The sequence below is a fragment of the Coturnix japonica genome, chromosome 1 (genome assembly GCF_001577835.2).
Source record: "Coturnix japonica isolate 7356 chromosome 1, Coturnix japonica 2.1, whole genome shotgun sequence".
Classification (NCBI taxonomy): domain Eukaryota; kingdom Metazoa; phylum Chordata; class Aves; order Galliformes; family Phasianidae; genus Coturnix; species Coturnix japonica.
This window is the reverse complement of record NC_029516.1, coordinates 83488380-83512588: the sequence shown is the minus strand read 5'-3', so window position 1 is coordinate 83512588 and position 24209 is coordinate 83488380. Positions and strand designations below refer to the sequence as shown.

At 36.9% G+C, this 24209-nt stretch overlaps 2 long non-coding RNA genes across 2 annotated transcripts in view; one reads left to right on the top strand and one right to left on the bottom strand.

Moving 5' to 3' along the window:
- LOC107322229 overlaps window positions 1–7070 on the bottom strand; it is a 34280-nt gene extending 27210 nt beyond the window's left edge. The window contains exons 1-2 of the long non-coding RNA XR_004309299.1: window positions 6331–7070; window positions 438–520 (exon numbers count right to left, since the gene is read on the bottom strand). This is a non-coding gene — a long non-coding RNA (uncharacterized LOC107322229). The remainder of the gene's footprint in view (window positions 1–437; window positions 521–6330) is intronic.
- Window positions 7071–7968: 898 nt separating this feature from the next.
- LOC107322226 lies at window positions 7969–22379 on the top strand. The gene is made up of 3 exons (XR_001558871.1): window positions 7969–8161; window positions 15828–15900; window positions 19228–22379. It is a non-coding gene; the product is annotated as an uncharacterized LOC107322226 (long non-coding RNA).
- The last annotated feature ends 1830 nt before the right edge of the window (window positions 22380–24209 follow it).

Genomic DNA, 24209 nt, shown 5'->3' with positions numbered 1-24209 from the left:
CATCCACCACTTCTCTGGGCAGCAAGTTACTGTGCCTCATTGCCCTTAAAGTTCTAAGTGTACATGAGCATGGCAAACTGCAAAACTAAGTCTGCAGTAACATCCATTAAATCTATACAGCCATTTACCCATCCACAGCACTTTTGATTTACTTTTAAGCAGTTTACCACAACATTTAGCCATTAAAAAAAGCAGTACCTAATGTTAGGGCAAGGATAGCCAACAATGTGTTTCAAAATCTAAGTATTTGAACTTTATTACATAGGCTGCTCAAGATCTATATCACTGCCCTTTTTTTTAGGGCTCAAAAAGTTCATGCTGAGAGATTCTACTTTCACACTGAATATTACTGTTTCCTGTTTAACACTGGGGTTTGAAAGAAGATTTGAGATGAAGAAATTTAGTTTATGGAATCCTGCTAACTAGTGCATGCTTACAAGTTGGTAACAGGGAGATCATTTCACGTCAAAATGATGGATACGTGCAGATGCTTCACCTCCTCATTTGGTATTATGACTGTCTAGAGTGGAAAAAAGAATCTATTACTGTTTGTCCACGAGGTGGCAGGACACGTTAACTAAAGCCGCACGCGGATAGTGCGATTACGAGCTGAAGAGTACAAGCGTTATTGTAAGCAAGGGTGACAAAGTCTAGTTACTGAAAAATACAAAGCTATCTCTTGGGATATTTGGTGTTTTGTTTTGTTTTTTGTTTTTTTTTTTGCATCTGTTGTTTATGAGTGTGCAACCTGTGTGGTGACAAACACACTCCATGTTCAAGGAAACCCAATCTGCAGCAGCATTCCATCACTGTAATTAATATCTAGTGTCTAATTTCGCTTTTTCTTCCAACTTGATTTCAGCTTCACTTTATACAAAGTAGTTTCACAACATTCTCCAAAAGGCAACAATCTGAAAGAACCTATGACAAAAGCAAACAAATAAATAAAGAAATAAAATTAAAAAGAAAAAACAAACTGTGACCCAATTGAAAAGTATGTGTCACTGATGTTCATATTCTTTAACTGGAACTCTGGAATACCACAGATTTTTACTGAGACGTCTAATTTGAACTTTTATATTTATTCATATCTCAATAAGTAAGCCCAGGCCACAACTGTAAATGTTGTACAGTAAAAAGTTGGTCCCTAATTTGAGTTAAAAATAAAAAGGAATGACTAATGAAAAAATGTCATCCTCGGCCCATGTTTCCTAGAACTGTTGATTTATTCATCCTCTTTTAATTATTTCAATCTCTTTGTCACTCAGAACATTTTCCTTTCTTTTACAACTGCTGTTCACAGCAAAAAAGTCAGGAATTACACCTTTATCAGGCATCAGGTGTTAATCAGCATTAATAGAACTTATCTGTTAATAATAATCATCATAATAATAAAATGGTATTCACTTTATTTTGCCTCAGCAGAACACAAATTTAGATTCATTTTTTGAACTAGATTTGAGAAAAAATATCCAGAAAAAACCCTTTCAGTAAGTCAGTAATGCATTAGATGGAGATGTGGGGCCAGACTGTCTAATACCGCTACTTATTTAAATATATAAGCAATAACTTTTTGTTTCTAGGAGCACAATTGCTACAATTTTCAAGTTATATCTGGAGAAAAAGCATGAAGTAAAAAAGGTCTCCTTTGTTACAGACAGTACAGAAAATATGTGTCCTCAACATGTAGTAAGTGGTGTATGAAGACGAAAACCTTTGCAGGAATCATACTTAACTAATAGCAGATCAAGCCAGCCCACAAACAGCCTATGACAGAGTTCTGCTGTGGAACTGTGAGCTCTCTGCTGATGGGAGATCTTGGAGATAGGGGACTATGTAATTTGGAATTTTCACCCAAGTTAAAATACTGTGCTAAATGCAATGCAAAATTAGCCTGGGCTAAAATTTTTCATACCCTTTTCTAACTTTTGAAGATTGTCTAAAGGATAAAGAAAGTGGGGGTGGAGAGAAAGGGATTTTCTTCAGAAACATAAGATTTTGTGGGGAAGACCTCAGGACTTTCCTGGCTGATTTGAGTTCTCTCTAGTACTATTTCCTAAGTTTGCCAAATCCTCCACTAGCCTGTTAAATGAGCAGTCATTTGGATATAAGATGGCATGCAGTGTTAAAGAATATGCCAATAGATGTGACTGCAGGAATTTAATTATCCCCACGTAGCAACAGAAAGCAAATGGGCAAAATTCAGCTTTAACAACACCAAGGGAGCAGTGAGTACAGGGGCCCTTAGATCAGACTTCGTCTCATTCGGTGCTGACACACCTGCTGGGTCAGGATCATCATCGTATGCCTATACAAAGGCAGAGACATTGGGTATGACAAGTACATGTGGGCAGGAGGCACAGCTCTACTGAAGGAAGAACACTCTGACATCTTCCTTGTTCTCCAGCTCTGTGAATGTTTCACAGCCTGAAACTCAGCTTACATGAGAGCAAAACAAGCAGAGACAAGGGAAGCCAAAGATAGTGGCAAGTTTGACAAGATGTGACAATTTCCTTCTCTAGTTCAGCCCCCAGCTCCAGATAATCAGATGCTCACAAGCACTTTCATTACATCTTTCATACTTTGCTCCTAATCACATGGACTTAATTCTCTCATTAGCACTACTTCGATGAGTGCTGCTATGAGGAGCAGGAAGTGACAGATTTGCAGTCACAGAGCAATGCAAAAAGTTGTGTTTGCCATTTACTGATTGCTTACAGTGTGAGCCTTTGAATCTAACTGAAGACAAAACCTTTTCTTCTGCAGGTCTAAGGAACTTCAGTTTTTCCCGTTAATGACTTTTCCGAGGGACCTCTGCAAGGCATGATCTCAATCTCACACTGCATTGCTTTGGTCTCCCTAAGGGAACTAATAGGCCAAGTGCAGTTCCAAAGAGAAATAAGATCATGAAATATTAACTTATTTTTCAAAAACAGAATGAAAATGATGTCTTTTAAAGATTTTTTCCACTTGCAGCATAAGTGATTACAGAGGGTAAACAGTTTTTCTTTACCATTAACTCTAAAAGCATGCAATTTTAGTACTCCACTGCAGCAGAGAGATCTAGATTGGCCAGAGTTCAGCCAAAGAGTACTGTCCTCATCTGAAGGAGTAATGACCTCATCTGAAGGTCTCCTAGCACCCATGTGCATTAGCTAACTCACTGCAGGTGAGCTTCGTATCTTGATTTTAGTAACACATAACAGTGTCCTGGGAGACGATCCTTATCAGGAAAGAGGGCTGCATGGCAGGTTCAAAAATGCATATATATATATATATATATATGCAGGTTGCTCCAGAAGTAATGCCTCCTATTTATTTCTGTGGAAACTACAATGGATACAAAGAGCGCAATGACACTATTTGATAGAGCAAATTCTCAGCTACAAAACACTGTTTTCAACATAGTTGACACCATTAGCTATGTTTATGTGCCAGTGATGAACAAGAAATTACATGCCACACCCATAAAAATCTGCACCAGTGGAGATGACCCACTGTTTCACAGCTGTTATTATGGTGTCATTACTAGGAAAATGTTGCCCATGCAGTACAGCTTAAGTGTGCTACCATCCACTGTTCTGTCTATATAAATATTCAGCAAGCATCAGTGAATCTCAGTACGTGCACTTTTTTCCTCATAGAGGAATTCCATGACACAGCTTTGCTCCCTGTATACTACCATGACAGACACTGTTCTGTCAGACTGCCCCTCTGTTGCCACCTGTCACATGGAAAGAGTATGTAATGGGATACTGGTGGGAAGATTCAACCTCAACTACCATACCACCAACATCCACCCCTGATGTCGTGGCCAAAGTAATAAAATAGGAGGCATTACTTTTGGAGCAGCTTCCCTACTCTAAAATTAGTTACAGGTGTTATCAGTGATTTCTTTTCTAAATGGAAGGAAAGGGAGGAGGGTTGTGCCAGGAAATGTTTTGGATCTGGTACTGCTGCAAGCCTTCCACAAAATCCTGAATGAGTAGAGGCAGCGGTTTTAGTCAGTTTGGAAATGGGACCACACTGGCAAGGACTTCAAATGCAAAAAATGCGAGTATGTACTCAAAAGTATCATGCAAACTGCACAAAACAGTTTAAGGAAATAAATAAATAAATAAATAAATAAACCCTTCAGAATACAGAGCAAGAATTCTTTCAAAGGTAAATGACAGGTTTTCGTGTTAGGGCAAGAATGAGCAAGTGCGCAAGACAGAATGAGGAAATGATCAGGAAGAAACTTTGCTGAAGGTAATCTTGGATAAGAGCAGATAACTTGATGGAAGCAAACAAAACAAAAACAAAACAAAACAAACAAACAAAAAAAGCAAGCTGGGATATGCAAACAGGAAGCCTAATAGAATCATAATGCAATCCTACCTTTTTATTCTTTTTTGGAATTCATAGTTTTCAGCACCACATTACAAGTAATTGAAGCATCATAAAGAATAGGTCTATAAATCATTACTGGTACAGAATACATGATTTATGGAAAAAAAAAAAAAGTCCTGTCACATTTTCTTACCCCTCACGCTTATGTGAAGTTAATTAAACCTTTTGATGCAGAAAGATTTTAGCATTACTGTTTTGCTGCAATGAGGCCTTCTGAGAATAAGGAACTATAAAAGTAAAGATTCCTTACACTAGGTCAGAAATGCTTTAAATATATGAGACTATACTACAAAGAAGTGACTTTTCAAACTACCTATAAAATTAGAGAGGGTAGAGACAACTATTAAAATTCTTAAATTAAAATACATTTGCTTTCTCTAGGTGTAGTAAAGAGAAAACTTAAGTCATAGAATGCCCAGAAACACATGGGTGCAAACTATCTTTGGGCATCCACTAAGACATAGACCTCAAAGAAGAAATTGCCTATAAAAATGATTCCAAGTAGAGATATAATAACTTAATAACATGAGAGAGGGTAGATCAATGGTTTTGCCACATCCTTGTATGAAGAAAAAAACAGGACCAAACATACTGCAAAGCAGAAAGGAGAGAGAAAGATAAGATGACAAAAACAAAGAGCTAGTTATAAAGACTGTGGATGGAAAAAAATAGTATGTAAAAGGAAGATAAATTCGCTCATTACATAGAAGTCAAATTCTCAGGTTAGACAAACATTTGCTTCAGGATATTTTCAGTCAGTAACATTGAATGGAGAATGGAAGATCACCAGCTAATAAAATATGAAGTCGTTACTTGTAGTACAGGAATGCATTTCGAAAAATATGTACCCCATACATTCAAATTAGAAGAAGTGGGTAATTTCTTTCCCAGAATACTGAAAGCCTTTATACTTGAAATTACAGGTCCTAAAAGAAGGATTTGAAGATGCATTGGCTTTTAAAGGTAAAATAAGCTGAAGAATAACAACGACCTAAATTACCTACAAATAAAAAGAAATAAGACCCATTAATCCATTAATCTGTGTTCAGTAATTTCCAGGGGCTACAAACAAGTTTTGGAGGACTTAATTAGAAACAGATATAAACAGAGAAAAAGGGAGAAAATGCAGCATACATTCATTGAGGATGTCTTTTTTCTTAAAATTCTAGTTTACCTATCAAAGGAGTTACTTGATTTCAGAATTTGCTTAGCACATTTGATTTGACCAAACATGTTCAAAATGTATTAATTTGTGCATATTCATCAAAATGCTAACAAGCAGAAAAACAGCAAAAGAATCTAAGAACCTGCTAAATGAAAAATGATACTGGCATTTACTGACTAGGAAACTACTGGCATGGAGGAAAGTTATGGGTGAAGCTTCACAAAAATAGATGTAAAATGTTTAACTAAAGATGATAGTAGAATAAAATTCCACAACATACCCAATAAATGCTATCGATGATTTACAAAGAGCAAGTCGTGGAAATATTATACAAAAAAAAAACTCTGAATGACCCTGAGAACTGGACTCATAACTAAAATGAAGTAAAATATGAAATCAAAGATCGTTGACCTAGCAGTGGACAAGAATATTTCCTACAAAACCAAGCTCAATAATCAAAATAGATAAAGAAGGAAGATCAGTTTTCCCAAAGTATGGTGAACACACTACTGATGTATTACTGTGAAAGGACAGTTGTGAAAAATCAGAAATAGAAAAGCATAAAACATCAGAAAGTTCTTCATATACAAGGTATCTGAACGGTAAGAAAATTTGTCCAAAACCATGCATAGGTGTAAACCACTCAGATCACTGTTATGACAAACAATATCTGCACAAGAAGAGTGATTAACAATTTCCATTAAGATGAAATTGTTGCTGATGAAGTGAAAACACCAAAGAAGTGGAAGATTAATGTAAGGTAAAAATATTACCTAATGAACTTGCGTAGATTAATTAATTTTTACCAGAAATTCACAGAAATAAAGGTGACATTCTGGAACAGGTATATAGCAAAAACATCCAGGAGAAGTAATCTCAGCAGTGTAGTTCAGAAGCGAGTTAGAAGACAGTAATGTTCATGGCAGCAGAAACAGCACTTCTCTATCCAAGTGGTCATTTACTGTCCACAATACAGAGCGGAATAAGTACTTGCGCACTTCTGTGTTAAGAGCAGCCAGCATAGTTGTGAAAGGTTTTCTGAATGAATCCAAGTTTTTTGTAGATTAATTTTGATTTGGGAGTTGGGTCGATCTTCCGGTCAGAGTTGTTTTTCTTCTCTTCTCCATCTTAAATATGATTCACTTATTGCTAACATGTGCTATGTCTGAGTAGCAGGAGGAAACTGTTCTGCCTCTGAAGCACAGGATAAAAAAAAATACAGCTGGCTTGTGTATACACTTGAAAAAAATGGTCTTGCTGCTTTTACTCCTTTAGAAGTGTTGGGCAGCTTGTACTATTAATGCCATATCATTCTTTGAAGGCAGATTCTGATATCTGTGCCAGGAGAAGAAATAACTTTCATCTTTTAGAAGAATTAGTTGCTGGTGCAAGAGGTCATTGCAACATTTTCCAGTGAATCATGGGCTGGATAATAAAGCCAATAGTATAACAAGACTTCGCATCCCACTATTGCCCAGGGACTCTAAAGAATGCAAATTGAAAAGCTCAAATGCAAATTATCTGTGACTGCACTCGACACAATTCCTATTGTTAAAAGAAAACAATCAGTAAAATTCCTGAGATAGAAACACTTATCACATTAGTGATGCACAAAAAAGGAATGAACAGAATACCATGAACTCATTTTTCCTTGTATAATTCAGTTTTATATGACTGGTTGTAGTAAAAACTATTTATATCACATTATCTGCATAGCGTGAATGGATATTTCTTTGACACTAGAAACTGCATGGTAGAAGGTTTGCTTATTCGTGCAAATGCACATCATCATACTTACTAAACAGTCTGTCCTCTGGGCAAACATTTTGAGGTCTCTCCACATGCTTCAAATGGTAAGCCACAGCAAAAGAGACAGTGCAGCCCAGGGCTGAAGCCTTAGTGAAACATCTGTGAAGCACGAGGTAAACTGTTAATTGTTTCATTTTTGGGAAGTGGCACAACTAGCTTCATGTTCTGCAAATACAAACCTGGACAACTACTGAAGTCAAGAAGTTCAACACCAGAACAGGTTGCCCAGAGATATGGAGGAAATTCCAGCACTGAAAGTGTTCATCCACCTTTACAGGACCAGAAGCAACTTGAATTCACCTTGGAGCTAGATTCAGCCAACTCAGCAGGATTCCTGGAGCCATAACTGAGTTTTAGTAGGCTCACTGTGTACTACTATTTGAGAGTTTGTCATCAGGCTTAACAGAAATGCACACCCTTCTGCCACACTGTAAGATATAACCATATCTCTCAGTAGGTGCAAGGACTACTTTCCTTGACTTTGCTAAGAGCCCTCACTTCTCTCTCCCATGCCAACACAGCTCACAACATTGCTTCTCAAGACTTCACCTGGCTCATGTACAAGTGGCACTCTGAGGCTGTTCTTAACACAGGCACCTGAGTAAAGGACAGTCCTAAACTTGCCCAAGCAAAATTTCTGTCATCTTTGGGATTCATGTTCGCAAACTTTTTGGCTGATCAGCAAAAGAGTCTGGATCTGAGCCTGCCTAAGAAGTGTGTGTATAAGAACATTCACTTCTCATTTCACACAATTCATGGATTTCTGAATAATAAAAGGAAGGTGGAGCTCCTCAGGTATGTTCACTGTGTCAACTATACCCCTGATTATAGCTATATACTACAAAAAACACATTATTGTAGTATTCTGTAATGATCTGTAATATCTGTTATGTTCTGTTATATAAAGAATCAATTTATACTACAGTCCTCAGCATTTACTTTTTAATGTTGATAACTTTATCATTACTTTAGCTTTTCCATTTTAGTAATGTCCTTTACTTACAGGAAAAAATGATCAAATTACTGTATATAACGTGGCAACTATTTTCAAAAGTCTCAGCAGTTAATTGGGATATTTTTAAAAGACAGCTGCCCAAACAACAGTAATTTCTGAAACTGAGGCCTGAACTGATGCATCAGTAGCATCCATATATCAGAGAAATCTCATACTAAGTTCTTACACAAAAGTCACTTGTTTAATAAAGAACCTGTTTTACCTCAGGGAAGAGAGATTTCCAAATTGTCTTTTAATATAGCTGCCATCCCAATTTTCAATTAGCTAGGGCTCAATATACACAACAGGGCCAAAGTTACTTTAGAGGGGTGCTTACAGTAAAATCAAGATTTCCTTTCACAAATATGTATATGTTCATTTTTAGGTATGTAAAAATATGTATTAAAAAACCACACTTACATAAAAGATTATCTCTTTTCACATATATGAGATACCAGTTATTCACCAGTGAGCTACACTGTTTTTGCTATTCAGATCTGAATGTTACACAAGGATTTACATTATCATCTCTATTTCCCCTGAGCCCTTCTGAGTCCTTATAACCAATGCCAAAAGAGCTTTATCTCTGTGCAAATTTGTAAATTTAGCCATAACTTTATATTTTTAATAATTCTGTCATTCAGTTTTCACCTCTGTCTGGTGAACAGTGCCTCTCCATTGCTTCACAAACACAAGAGTATCAGAAAACAGCCATCTCAAGTTCAACTGAAGAGATCAATAGTGTATTTTTGTTAACCCAGACTGACTGTTCTGCATGGGAAAGGAGTTTTCCTATTCAAGACCAGAGTATAACCAGGATCATTGCACTTTCAGGACATTTTCCTACTTCTACTGTCCAAACGAGTACTGCACACGGCAGCACAGTCACCTAGATTTGCAGGCTTTCCCACCCCCACTCCCCTCTAACCTCCCACCCCACCCCTTATAAACCTCTTTTTAGATTATTTGATCAGATCTCAAAAGAAAGAATCTTTCACAGGTTGATGCCTAAATTAAATTGATCTTTACTTATGTTACTGCTCAGGTAGCCAAGTAGATGAGAAAGCAGTGATTCTAGCCCAAGGCGTGCTTTATCTTGAGTAAAATGAAAACTGAAAAATCGAATACTTCCTAATATGGAATTGTGAATTCACTGCCAGCTCTCAGAGTTCCATCTTCTTTGCAAGCACCATTCTTGCAATGGTGCAAAGTGCTGAGAAGCTGCTCCTCCTAGGCAGAACATCACAAGTTTTGCTGACTGATATTTCCAGTGCTTCTCCCTTTGATGCAGATGCCTCACTAAATAACATTTTCATTTTGTCTAGAACTATGGCAACCATGTCAGCTGCCAGAAGGCAGCTTTGGTTGACAACTCAAAAGACAAATTCACAGGCAAAACAATTAGTGGTAACTGTTCTTTTCCAGGGAGACAGACTTTTTGGCAAATTGGAGAACTAAGTCAGAGAATTCAGACGAGAAATCCAGCCTGCTTTGCCCAAAGGAAGGAATGCAGATTTTTATAGCACGGAAGAAGGAATTCTTTCTGTCTCTCACTGTAGCTCCAAATACCAAATCTGTTTGTGACAAAGGTCTGCACTGAAAAGTGCTCCACAATAGCATGATAGGCTCTGTGCCACCAGGACTGAGCAAGGTGCTACATCATCACAAGCCATCCACAAAAGAAGCAGCAATGAAGGTTTCCTGTGGGTGCATAGCACTGGCAAACTTGCTACACCTCAGGACCAGTGCTGCCCGCATCAGCTCATTCAGCTGGATAAGGAACCACTCTGCCATGCAACAGAGAAACATCAGAAACACTTGCTGGTTTTGGCACAGGGTCCTCTGCCAAAAAGGTCAAGTTCACCATTTAAGGGGTTGGTTTTGAGGCAGACACAAGAAATGCCCATCACTATTTTCACCCAGCTTAACCGTTTCCTTTAAGACTAAGAAAAAGTACTACTACAGCAAACTCTGAATTCCTTTAGACACCCATACATAGTACTTCCAACAAATGCATTCTCTGCAGTCCATAATACTAACCAGTCTTTCTAGGCACCAGCTCCACATTTCCCCAGCACCGGCAGGAAGTATCAGCCATACCTAGGAAAACCATGCTATACTCATTAGCAGTGCAGTAGCTATTGCAAAGAGAAGACCTCCCGAAGAACTTGTTTAAATCATGCCAAGAATGTGGCTGAAATTGGTAGTGAATTACTGAGCTTAAGATGAGTCTCTCTTTCCCTGCTCTTGATTTTCTGTCTGAGTTGCCCTCTTCACATGTCCCATGTAAATACATAATCAGTTTGCAGCTTTTTCCATTAACAAGCACTGGGAGTTGTGCCTATTTTTAAGTGACCTCTTATTTAACATGTAATCCTATAGCTTTGCTAACCTATGTGTTAAATTATTTTGTTGCTTTTTGAAATATTACAGACCCATATTTTTCTGTTAGTATGTTTTATTAGAAATCTGCTAGATAGATGCTCTGTATCTATTCTCTACCAACAGTTCATGAGTACAGCCATACTTACAGACCAGTCTGAACAAAATGCAAGGCAAAACTATTAAGATGATTCTGTCCCCAGGCAGCTCACAAACTAGTTCATACACAAACTCCGTTGGCTTATTTCTAACTAGGAGTCAGAAATCTAACACAGTTTAATAACATATGTGAGCACAAAGAAACATTTTACTGATAAAACATTCACTCAAATTACCCATTATAAACAAGGGGAAAATTTTATCCTCTTTCCTTTATATTTAATTTAACAGTTTGCATAATTTTGTTTCCATTATATTCTGTTACAGCTAATAGTATTATTTGCTTCCCATTTGTTTTTGCTTCCTGCTGTTGAATGAACAATCAGTATTTACAGATTAGCAGCAGTTGTAAAGTGCCCTGACTTTCTCTTCCATTTCAAAGTTACAAGTGAGAAGCGCATTATATTAGTTGCTCTGGCATTTTTGGAGTAGCTTAGGCATTCACAGTGCAAACCACTGTTATTCATACTGTTATAATTCCTCTGCAGTTAAGTCATTACTAGCAATCAGAGCAGGCTTGTAGTACAATTCCTTTTTTGGGAATGTCATGTGAGATGCCCAGAGCAATATGAAAAAAATAAAGGCCAACTTGTCTGGCTGTGGAGGGATTTATAGCAGGCCCACTGGCAGAGATCTGCTGGGAAGTATTAAGAGCTCCTGCTTAGCTGATCATATAAACACCCAATCCAGCAGGTGCATTATGTTTGTACACTATCTTTTTCCTTCAGGTGCAGTATTAAAACTCCTGTCATCACAGCATGTTTATAGAAACTTGAATTATAATGGCCTTCTCCTGCAGATGGCTGAGCTCAAGTTCGTGTTTGGTGAACATGAGATTCATTTAAAATCACTTAAATGTTTTCATTTTCTTGGTAAGCAATGGCGATATTGCTAAGAAAAAATGTACTTCAGGCATTGTTTTTTTTAAGTGAGAAATAACTCTCTTATAGTAGGAGTTAATGATTATTAATTACTGAAGAGGGCATTTATTTCCAAACATATTCCTTCCTTCCAAAATACAAAAAATAAATAAAATAAAATAAAATAAAATAAAATAAAATAAAATAAAATAAAATAAAATAAAATAAAATAAAATAAAATAAAATAATAACCCAAAATGAATCTTTAGGATAAGAAGTTCTAAAACTGACTATAACTTTTACTATGTATAAAATTTACTTTTTCTATGTAAAGGGCTATAATGAAAGTCAAGAATTAAATAAATGAATGAAATTATATCCTGTTATCATAGCTTAGCTTAGATTGGAAGAGACTTTAAAGACCACCTGGTTCCAACCCCCTGTCACGGGCAAGTTTACCACCATCTAGATCAGGTTGCCCAGGGCCCCATACAACCTGGCCTTGCAGTCGTCCAAAGATAGGCATCCATGTACCTGGCTAAGAATGCAGTACTAACTAAATTATCACAAACAACCTGCAACTTGACATTTCACATGAAAAATAAGCTAATAAGCAAATAAACAAGCAAAAACCCTACCAGCTTCTATCAGTGTCTGTTCAAACAATCAGGAATTAAAGTCAGGAATAGATAAATAATTGTTTCATATGTAATTTTAACTTAGCTCTCCATACAAAGATCTTTAAAACATGCACTTCAATTGTGCAATCACATTCTTTCCTGCTTTCCATAGCAGCACATGTGATACATGACTATTTTCTACTGTAATACTTGATGAGTCAATACCGTAGAAGAAACTGAGCATGTTTGTTAGCATGTGTATTAAATGGCACAATAATCGAGTTGAGAAAATTCACTCTTCCTGTTGTCTCCTTTTATGGCATTCAGGAAAACAAATAGAATGAGAGCTTAGGACAGAGAGGAAGGATGATACTACAGGCATGGACCACAGTCACTCTTAAGAACTTGAAATCAGCCTGAAATCCATTCTTTTCAATCACTGGTACTCTGCTGTAAGTTAAAGCACTTAAAATGAAGTTTCAAATATGGCTACTTTATATTTTGTTTTCAACAAGTGACAGTGCCACTAAGAAAAGATCATCTTCAGAAAATTATTTTCTATTAAGCAACCTCTTTCTTCAATTGATATCACCCACATCCTGCATGATTTTCTTTTCAGGATGCCATCTCTTCTCTCAAACTCATCCTGGTTATTTCTTGAACACTTTACACTGCGAGAAAATAAAACAGTACTCAGAAAAATTAAGTTTCTCTTGGTTTAGAGAAAAGAACCTCAGCACTCATCAGAGAGTGAGATGAGCACCAGCACCAGCCGAAAGGAAACAAAGAGACAGCCCTTTGGCAGCAACAAGGTACCAGACATCTAAATTTGGAACCTCAGTTTTACTCTTTAACCCTCACGTCACCCCTTGTCAACATAAGTTTGTTGCTGTTGTATTCATTACTTCACGAGGATATAACCAAGCTCCTTACAAGACTTTATAAAACTGATGGGAAAATTCTTTCACTTACAGTAATAAAAAGTCATACTCTACAGAGAGAAAAGTGTCTTAAAATAAAAAGTCATTGCTTTTGTAAAACCCTTTACTGACACATAGCTGGTTTTATACCTCCATGCAGTTTTGCTGGCAGATCCAGAAGTGTTAGCATTCACAGTAAGTTAGAGGTCTGCTGTAGGAGTGCTGGTCAGAAATGATGAGTACCTCTGACTAAGGAATCTGATGCAAGAAAAATCTGTATCAAATTGTATGCATTGTGCTGGAAACTTCCTTGGCTAGTACCACCTTAAGTATATCCTCCCTGCTCCTCCTCCCAGAAGTCATCCTGGCATTTAGCACTTGCAGTGCAGCAAAGCAGACACTCTCCTGCTCTGTAACCTCATATGTTACACTGATTGCTCTCATCCGTGATCTGCTCACCAGCTGCTCCTGAAGCAGGAGGGTACTAGGGAGGAGGCACAGTGCTCCTCAGCATGTCCATGGCAAAGGCTGTTTGTCCTTCATGTTAAGTACAATTTCCTGCTTCAGTGCATCTGGAACTACCCCCAGTGCACTGTAGTGCCTTGGGTATTAAACAAGAAGGGAAAAATAGAGGGGAGTTCTGCAAAGACTCTGGCAAACCAGGCACAAATAACTCAGTACTTGCCAGTGTTAGTCCAGACTGTGAGCAATGATTTTGATGACAGTAGGAGCCTTGCACATAGTGATTACTAGCTGTCAAGCAGGGTCCTGTAATTGAACATATTCAAATACCCCAATCTGAGGGATTTGAAAGGCATAAAGGGATTTCTTGAGGTGGAGTGTGGGCTTGGTTAAGTGTTTATGAATTTGAGAAGTCTTTCTGAAAGGGCTGATCTCTCATACCAAGTTTCTTATTTGTGTGAAGACAGTGATGTGTGACCTCAGACTGTTCTCATACGCCTGGGAGGCCAACATACTCTGTCAGGCCAACAGAATTTACCAACTTGGCATGCAACCGTTAATCAGCTGTTTCTCACATCTAGTAGAAATGGTTAGACCTGAACAGGGATAGCAACAAGAGGAAATGAAATGAAATGAAATGAAATGAAATGAAATGAAATGAAATGAAATGAAATATATGGGAAACAAAATATATGGGAGAAAAAGAGGATGTGACAGATGTAACAGCAGAAACTGCACAAAAGTGATATATTTGGTAAGGTCAGGAAGAGCTGAGTTTAGGTTAGTCTAGAAGATTAAGGAGAAATTGAGCGTGACTTTCTTCAGGGCAAAGGTTTTTTTCTGCCGAATGCAGTAAAGATCTCCTTAAGGGTAAAAGAAAAAAACAAAAGTATTTTTCCTCTCGAGATTGAGATTGATGTCTGAATCCAGTCAACAGAAGTGACTCCCAAGTCTTGTTGCTGGGAAGGAAGGGCTGCATGGATCAGGGGTAGTATCTTCTTTACTAGTTATTTGCTACATTTGTCAATTTTTCATGGGCTATTTTGCTTACTATGCTGGTTCAGGTGAATTTTTCTCCTATTTTCCAACCACTTTCAATCATCATCACCTCATCCTGTGTCTGAAATCTGTATTATATTTGTCCTAAGTGTTAGCTTACAGAAACCTCTCTCTACTTGAAAAGGATTCAGACTTTTTCCTTTAATTCAATATATGGAATTTATGTCATTGAAGTGACAACTGTTAACATTTTGGCCACATGTGACTTTTATATATTTTTAAAGAATTTTTCAGCAAAAGCTCCTATTGTACTCTTGGGAGATTAAAATATAGTAATAATGTTAAAATAAAATAAATCTCAAGAAATAGGAATGTGAAAGCTATTTTTAGTCTGAAAAAAACTTGCTTTCTCCCCATAGGTAAAATGTGCAAAAACAATCTGTGAATTGGGATGTTCTGTACTTCATTCTGTAGTGCCTTTACTGGTATTTGTGAAGAGCTTTACAAACAGTCCCTCTGCTGTGCTTGTTGTAGTACCATTACCAATTAGCAGTTGTTAGGAGTCCAGCAACCATCTAGTCACAGAGCAAATGGGTGCTGGGGGAACAGCTATACACTGGAAGCTTTCTACAGTTCGTTTGGAGTTCAGCCTCCACAAGGCACCATGAATGCTGCATAGTATGCTCCATTTCACTGAAGCTAAATTACATTTTAGTTTTCATTAGTTATTCTTCAGTTTAATGGTGAAAATATGAGACTGATGATGGTGGCTGAGCATCAACAGTCTCTATAAACTTTCCCTTGCAGTTCAGCTGAGGTTCCTCTCTCAACTCATATTAGCTTCTGTGTTGCACAACATACAGTCTCCTGAGGAGGAGTAGCAGATCATGCCAAACTGCAGACGGTATAATGGCAAGGTGGGGAAATATTAATTAGGTGTCACATTGAGACCACCAGTCTAATTTGACTGTGAGGTCAAACTGGCTGAAATCTCATCTCAAGGCTAGATATGGACAAAACTGCTTTGTGAGAATTTAAGTCTAACTTTTTCCTGTTTACATACAGGAACCAGGCCAACAGTCTCAGAAATGTGCTCTCAGTTTCTCATTGAAGCATTTTTGTTTGTGAACACATACAGGTATGTGTAATGGCTGAACTATCTGTGTTTCTTTGTACCAATGGCCCCCTAGTGTGCTCAGATCCAAAACTTAATTCATGGTCCTTTTCTTACCTAGTCTTTTTAGATTGTTTTGGGGTTTGTTTGTTTGTTTGTTGTTGTTGTTGTTGTTTTCTTTTTTAATTAAAAAATGATTTGACAAGCATTTATACCCATCCACATAGCACAGGGCATTTTGATATTAACAATTTGGGAAGAGAAGATAGCAGTTTATGCAGATTAGCCTTATAAACACACTCCATACCAACTTTTATGGCCTAGGAAAAAGCCTGTCAAGTGACTGTCATTTCCTGGTGGGTTTTCTTTCCGTGCTTTTTTATTTGTTTGTTTGTTTGTTTGTTTTGTGTGGGGTTTTGTGTGTTTTTTTCTTTCTTTGTTTGTTTCTTGGGCACAGCTCTGAAGGGTCTAACACTTTGCTCATCCACTCTGGCTACAGTCTCTGAAGAACAAAATTTTTCTGAGAGTATTTCCCCCAGCTACAGAACCTCTACTGCAGCTACAGTTGATATGGGTTTCTCACTAAGAGTTACACAAGAACCTCATATATTTTCACCCATAAAGACTTTGCTAGAGACAACATTTAATTAGAAGCCCTATAAGCCCAAATAAAGAAACATGCTTTGCGTAATGGGAGTGACAGCCACACATTTGAAAGTCAAACAAGAAGAATACTGTTTTCTTCTTCTCCTTTTTCTTTCTCTCTCTTTTTTAAAGACTCTCTGAAAGGGACAGGAAACCAATTTAATTCCAATGATATAATATTGCCTAAACTGGCCGTGGTTCAGATCCTAGTAGTGACAGCACTGTAATGCTATGCATTTTTTTTCTGAAATAAGCTTGTCTGACTTAAGCTTCAACTTCAAAGTTACTGAATGTTTAAATGGGAAAATATGATTTTAGCATATTTAGCAAGTTATATATATTATATAGTTATATATATATATATAGTTATAGTTATAGTTATATAGTTATATAGTTATATATATTTAGCATTTAGCAAGTGCACTACCGTTCTGATCTTAAGTTCTAATAAATGAAAGAATCAGAAAAATAAGACTATTCATGTTAGTCTTTGGTACCCAGGTAATGGATGACTTCTTTTTCGTAATGCATGAAACCCTGACACGAGAACAGAAAGAGACTGCACCTATTATGAACTTGGTGTACAACAGAAGCCTTGAAATATTCCTTTCTTATTTTTCTTAAGCCCTAATGCTACTCAATTCAAAATCAAAAAGTTACAAAACAGATTTAGAGTAATTGTGTCTGGCATTTGAGAAATGGGACCATCTCATAACAGCGATGAGTTGTTGTTTTCCTCAAGAAATATTCACAGGAGGAAAACTCAGATATTTTGCTGTTCCTGCCAAGTGAGTTTTCATTCAAACTACAAATGTTTTCAGAATAATATATTTTTTTTCTGAACTCATCACAGGGAATAAACAAATATTTCTTCCTTAGCTTTGTTATGTGGAGGTATAAGGGACCTCAATCTCAGTGTGCTCTCCTCAACTTTGTTTCTTTCTAATTTCAACGTATTCTAACTACAAAATAGAACCAATTTTACTAATATGACAACTGCCAAAAATGTGATTTTCTTTCTTGAGTAGGTATAATTTTACCGTATATTTGTCAGCGCATTCTAGAAAATTATTATAGGTTAGTCATTAAAAGGTGGTGACACACTGGAACAGGTTGCACAGAGAGTCTGCGGATGCCCCATCCCTGGAGGCACGCAAAGCCAGGTTGAATCTGGCTTGGGCAGCCTGGTCTAAAGGTCAGCAACCCTGCATGTAGTAGGGAGGTTGAAACTGGATTATCATTGCAGTCCTTTTCAACCCAGGCCATTCTATGATTCTATGGTTAATTAGTTAAAGCCATGTGAATGTCATTCTCCCCAAATTTCCAAGAAAATAATCTGTTCAAACCTAAGGAGGTAAATTAAGTCAAGAGGCATCATCTATGTACATATGTGCTGTAAGTCACCATCATCATCATTTATATGCTCTTTAAAGAAGACTGTTTATCAGAATAACTATTGGTTTGTTGCCATAAACTGGTGAATTGTGTTTTCTATGTCTCTCATGTTTTTAATGGTTGTGATGTTTTCTGCTTCCTTTTGGAAATCTTCAGTTATTTTTAACCTTGGTAAAAAAGTCTAAGATGAACAATCAAGTATATGATCTAGAATATTCATTTGGAAAAGGAGTAAAAACCCCTCTCCAACATACAGATTTCACAATTTTCATTTTGTACCATTTTGTACTCTGTTCAGATATCTTTTGTCTATTAGAATGAAAATATTCCTTATAAGAGGAAGAAAATCTGCTTTTTGACATTAAAATACATTTGTGGTGTTTGTCATTTTAAAGATGCAATAAAAAAGATCTTGAACTTTATCATAATATAATTGCAAACATTTTATGAAATATGCCTTACTCTCTGTTAAGATATTTCATGTCAAATTCAACACTGAAAAGAACACATTAAAAAGAGACATTTCTAATTTATTCTTGTGTTTGCAGCTTGTAGAAGAGTGATATTATTCCCCAGAGTACGTCTTGCTTTTTAAAACAGCTGTACTCATGATCACAAAAGCAGAGATACTAGTTGGAATTACTTTCCAGACATGAGAAATCAAGAAAAAGATCATGTAGAAACATTTATTTCTCTTTCACTTTTTGAATGAAAAATGAAATAAGTATGGTCTTCCAGTATTTCCCTACATTTTAAGTGTTTTTCTATGATCAGCAAGTAGAAGCTTTTTTCTTAGTAATTTTTGTCAGAAAAAAATAATTATTTTCCATCAGAAATTCAAAAAACAGTTCTTTAGCAACTTTTATCATGACACACAAGTTTTCCTTTGATTTAGAAACTCCTTAATGACAGAGAGGTAACATTTTTTTAGCTGTAGCTTATCCTCCTAGCTAGTGTACACTGTATTTCCCATTTCTCATGTTCACCAGATCTCCATATACCACTGCCCTTAGTCAATACAGAAGGATTCTTGGGACCGGTCTTATGGCAGTGGCATTTGAGGGAATCTCAATTATGCAGGGCATTCACAAATGTATGTTGTGCCACTCACTTCTACAAAGGACCTATTTTTTAAGCTGTCAAAGAAACAGTTGTGGAATTACAGAAACAAGAGAAAAGCTGTCAATTCTATTATTAAATTGACATTCCACACATGCTACTTTCTGATGACAGTCCATAATAAAGTTGCCCCATTTCTTTGCATTCTATTCATGTCACTACCTAAAGTTTTCTCTCTCGCATCTCCCTCAGACACTGACTGATAGAGCATCAGACACGTAAGCTCAACAAGAGGTCGTCATTGTGGTGCATTGACAGACATTTATAACACCTGAAAAAAAGAGGAGAATGAAGGTCCTGAAGAACCCTTGGTACACTAGGCTATTACAATGCATGGAGCAAGGACAGTGACATCTCCCAGGGTACTGTCAATCAAGGAGTACTGAGACAAAACCAGACAACAGAGACCATTGTAAACCCATTGGAGGGAAAAAGGAAAAAAAGAAAAAAGCATAACAAGTCTTTGTTTTAGCCTTCAGAACAGACACATCTGTGTGTTACTCTATCTGCTGCAAGCTTATGGGATAGCATGAGTTGGTCTGACCCCAATGGGAACTGATACAAATTGGATGCTAATTCTCTTGTGTCCTGCTCTCCAGTGAGACTGTCAGTGCCAACTAGCCTTCTCAGGAAAAGGAGCACTGGCTTTCCATGCTTGCTTGTTTCTAGATTCATTTAAGAGACAGAGGTTGCAGAAGCTTGGATTTCCCAGGTAAGCTGTCTCACCATGCGTCCTGTTGGGAATCTTCTATGAAGACAGTGAGTCAAGAGTAACTAGCTCTCACCCTCAGGGGTGTCTTGTTTAGTAAGAGCCTGTGACTGACAGATGCTAAGAAGAATGAAAAGACATTTTACATCTGTTTAGTGTCTTGACTGTCAGCCATTCCTTTCCACACTGGCTATTGTCATTCCTCCTATATCCAGGAATCCTACTGCTGCCAATGCAAATGTCAGACCACTGCGGAGCTATAGTGCAATGCAGCATACATTATACAAGAAATGAAAAGTGGATTGGGGTCACTGCATAGGGGAATGCACTGTTTCCAAAGTAAGTTCATTACTCCAGACCTAAGAGTTTGGACCAATAATTAGACCATTGGCTATTCTGTTGCACATACAAAATTCAAGAGTAAATCAATCACACATGGAGTTTTCCACATTTATTTATTTTCCTTGCAATTTACTTATGTATTTATTTTGCTGCAAACTTTTATATTTCATCCACTGATGGTGCATAAATAATGCAGTACATTTACAGCACTTGTTATGAGTGGAGAGATCACATTTCTCCATTCCCATAGCATTCATAGAAGAATCATTAGGGGTTTGGATTTTCATTATTTCTCTATTCTCATCAGATCTACTGACTATTCAACAGTTGTTTTTTCTGTAGCCTGAAAGAAACTGCATATAAAATAGGTTATAAAGAAAACCATGCACTTATTTTGGAAAAAACAGATAAATTAATCATATGATTTCAAATAGCAACTATAACCAACAAGACAAAATTTGTGTATTGCAATGGAAATGTTTTGTCTAATTAGTAAAGACAGCGCTTTTTGCTCTAAATCTAGCCTGACAACTGGAATAGAAGAAAAGGAATAAAGTTTACAATGTGAAACCAGAAATTACCTGCCTGATGAAGACTATCTAAACTACAATAAATGTACAACTGCTTAAAATAAACAATAATTATAATGACCCCATTCAACCTTCATCACTCTTCAACCCACTCCAGGTCAAAAGACTGTGTAAATTATGAGCTCTTCAGCATGCCTGGAATGTTAGCAAATCTGGGCTCTGGAGCAGTTGGTGGCAAGTGAACTTTGGAGTGAAGGGTCATTCACAGGATTGTAGTCAGCAACAGAAGTATCATCATCCTTCAGCTAAATGCATCTCATGCCCTTTTAAGCAAACCTACATTCAGCTCATCACTTTTCCACAAAGGCAAAGCAATCTACTGGACACCTTTGTTCCACATTCTTGGTGCATGATTCTAATACATAAGATAAATGGGGTACTTCTGAATTATCCTTGTGTTGCATGTAAAGTCCCCTAAGCTCAAGCTAAGAATGTTCTGAATAATAATACATCAGTGATCTTCCAGATATCTTTTAAAACCAAGAAGATGTGTCAATATTGTTGACTTCAGGAGCTAATAACAGACTTACACATGAAAGAGCCATATGCCATAAGGTTCTGTATCCATGTTAGTCTACAGAAGCAAACAGTATACAGTCTAATTTCCAAGACTGTTGATCTGAAAAGTCTGGAAAAAAAGGTCTGAAAACCTGACAATTAAAAGGGGAATAAAAGTCACATGAGCAATGAGCATAGCTGAAATATTGCGCCATAAGTAACTAGTAAAGAAGAGGCAAACTTTGACCTTTGAGCTCTAACTTCCAAGACCCACAGAGAAAATGTTAGCTCTGATTTTGTTTTTCAGGTGCATGCAGTTTTATTTTTCCTGTACAATGTAGCTGTTGGCATAACATAGGAACAGGAGGCTGGCAAAACAGCATGAAACAAGTAGTCTAGATCTTTTCCAAACTCTTCATGCTGCCACTACATAAGTAAAAGCTTAATAAAATGTGCTACTAAGATGCAAACATCTTGCACACATTCAAGTATTTTCTTTATTAACTTAAGTGATAAACCTGCCCATTCAATGCACATGTTCAAATATTAGCAATCTTGACCATCTGAGCCAAAATCTAATATAAGAAACAAAGTGATTTTCAGATGATGATAACATCCAACATACCCTTTTCCATGTCCAAAACTGAGAAGATGGAACAAGATTTCTACAGTCTGCTGGCTCACAAGAGAGAAGAAACTATTGTGAGAGTTTGAACTTTGGTGTGTTGCCTTTAAGCATTTGGTGGTACTCACTACTGCTTAAGAAGATATTTAGAATTCCAACATGAAAGGTCTGTTTCATATTTTAAGCCCAATAAATCTCGATCACAGCTCTCAACTCAGACAGCAGTCTGGCAAAACTACATGGACAGCAGACACTTTACTGTGGCTCTTTCTCCCTTCTTAGCCTCTCCTTCCTTCAGCCCTTCCCCCCTTGCCCCTAAATTGAAGTTCATTGTTGCCAGAAAAAACAAGAAACAGCATATCTGAAATTTTATCTTCCTTAAATTTGCAGAACAGCCTACAGAGAAGATTAACCATATAAGCTGGGCATATTTCATTATTCCTCTCAGGATATGCATAATGACTTCCCCCCATCCAGTGTTTTCTGTTGCTATTGATTATTGAGTTTCACTCCTCAGTAAATTCAGTCTCAGCAAAGGTAGGACTGTAATTTTTTCACGTTGTTTTGTTTTGGTATTTGTTCGTTTGCTTCAGTTGTTTTTTTTTTAATAGTTATTCTTTTTTCTTTTTAATATCATCTTGTTCTTTGGTGTTTTCATTATTTATTTATTTATTATTATTATTTTCCCCTAAAGGATAATATATAAAGATGCTAATGTGAAGATATTGCTGACAGATGTATACACTAGGAGCAAACAGCAAACTATCTGATGCTTAGTAAAAACATGTAAGTTACAGTTCAGTCAACAGATGTGATAAGAAAGTGATATTTTCAGTATACTTCAGAAAAATATCTTGCTATGTCTTGCTATATTGACCCAAGAAGTTATCAGCTGTAATATGCTTCTTGTTGCTCACCAGTACTCTTCTGACAAAGATATTGCAATAGCTGGTTGAATAATTTCTGGGTGGTACAGTATAGTTCTTAGTACTATTAATCTTTTTAGGACCAAAGACTGAACAAAGCCTGATGAGTCCTGCAAAACCTCTGTGGTAGCCTGATATTCTTGAGAGAATATCACTTAGGACTTTACACAGAAGACATGAGTGTATTCTGTGAGGGACTCATGTCCCCTTGTTTCCTCTGGAGGTTGTCTTCCTTAGAAGATCAGTATTTACAAATAAATGTGACAGCAGATTAAGCCAGTAAATTGATGAAGATATTTCATTTCTAACAATATGATGTTAACTTTTAGTTACAGATGTCTACAGCTTGTAGACAGAGAAAAGGCAAAGACTGACATGTCTAAAATCTAAGTGTAAATGAGTTTTCTAGAAGCCAAATTTAGAACTGAAGCCAGACCAAATACTTAATGTTATTACTGTTCATAGATTCTTTGCTTTGTAAGTAAGAAATGACAAATATGAACAACTTGTCACCTGCTTTGATATAGGTTTACATCACCTAATTCCTAGATCAACCCTATAATTTTGGTGACTGATATCATCTCCGTAGGCAAGCTTGAAATTCAATACCTATGGACTGCCTATCAGAGAGAAGGTAATTCTACAATGAGAGGCTAAAATAAAACACTAACATCTTGAGTAAGCATGTGCATGACTGAACAGTTTTAATTTTATCAGGAAAAAAAACCAAAAAAACAAAAAACTGATGAAATAGCTACCACTTCAAATTTTGTCTCTGCTTTCAGTACTCATAGGGAACATGTGAGAACATGTGTGTATCCAAAAGGATAGAAGGAAAAGAACGCTTGTATCAAACTAAGCAGTCTTTTACCCCAAACTTCCTACAGCTCTGGATCCAGAATTTTGGTTTTCCTTGTATGGCAGATTTAACTGCACAGTATATGGCAAAAACTCCAAATATCCATGACTTTGACAATTTTATATAGCAATCTACTTATGCTGAGAGAATAATTACATAGGTCAGTCAGAAATCCTGTTCTGAATGTTCATGGAAGGTCTTTAGCATGGAAAAGGGCCCTATTCATAGTAGTTCTCTAGCTCCTCTGTGTCACGTTGAAGCTAATGCACCTAAGTACAGTTCTCATATTAAAAGACTTGAGTACTAGAGCTCACGCAGAAATTATACACAAGACATTAATACAGCTGTAGAAACAAGAATGCTTAGAAGAATTTTGAAGTAAGAGGAACAAGTTAATGCCAAGATCTTGGGCCTTACAAAGCTCTATCTGGATAATACCTGTGCTATGAAGGACTATACTGGTAGCTCAGCTAACCACCTGAGGTTTAGTGCACTTACACAGAGGAGTAACTCTGTAGGCAGAGTATGAAGAAGTAGTCTGACCTCTGCCTGGCCTCATTAGTCATATTTTTCAAGCACCCTGGAAACAGAATCTTGGGGGATGTACAGAGGGGAGAAATTACAT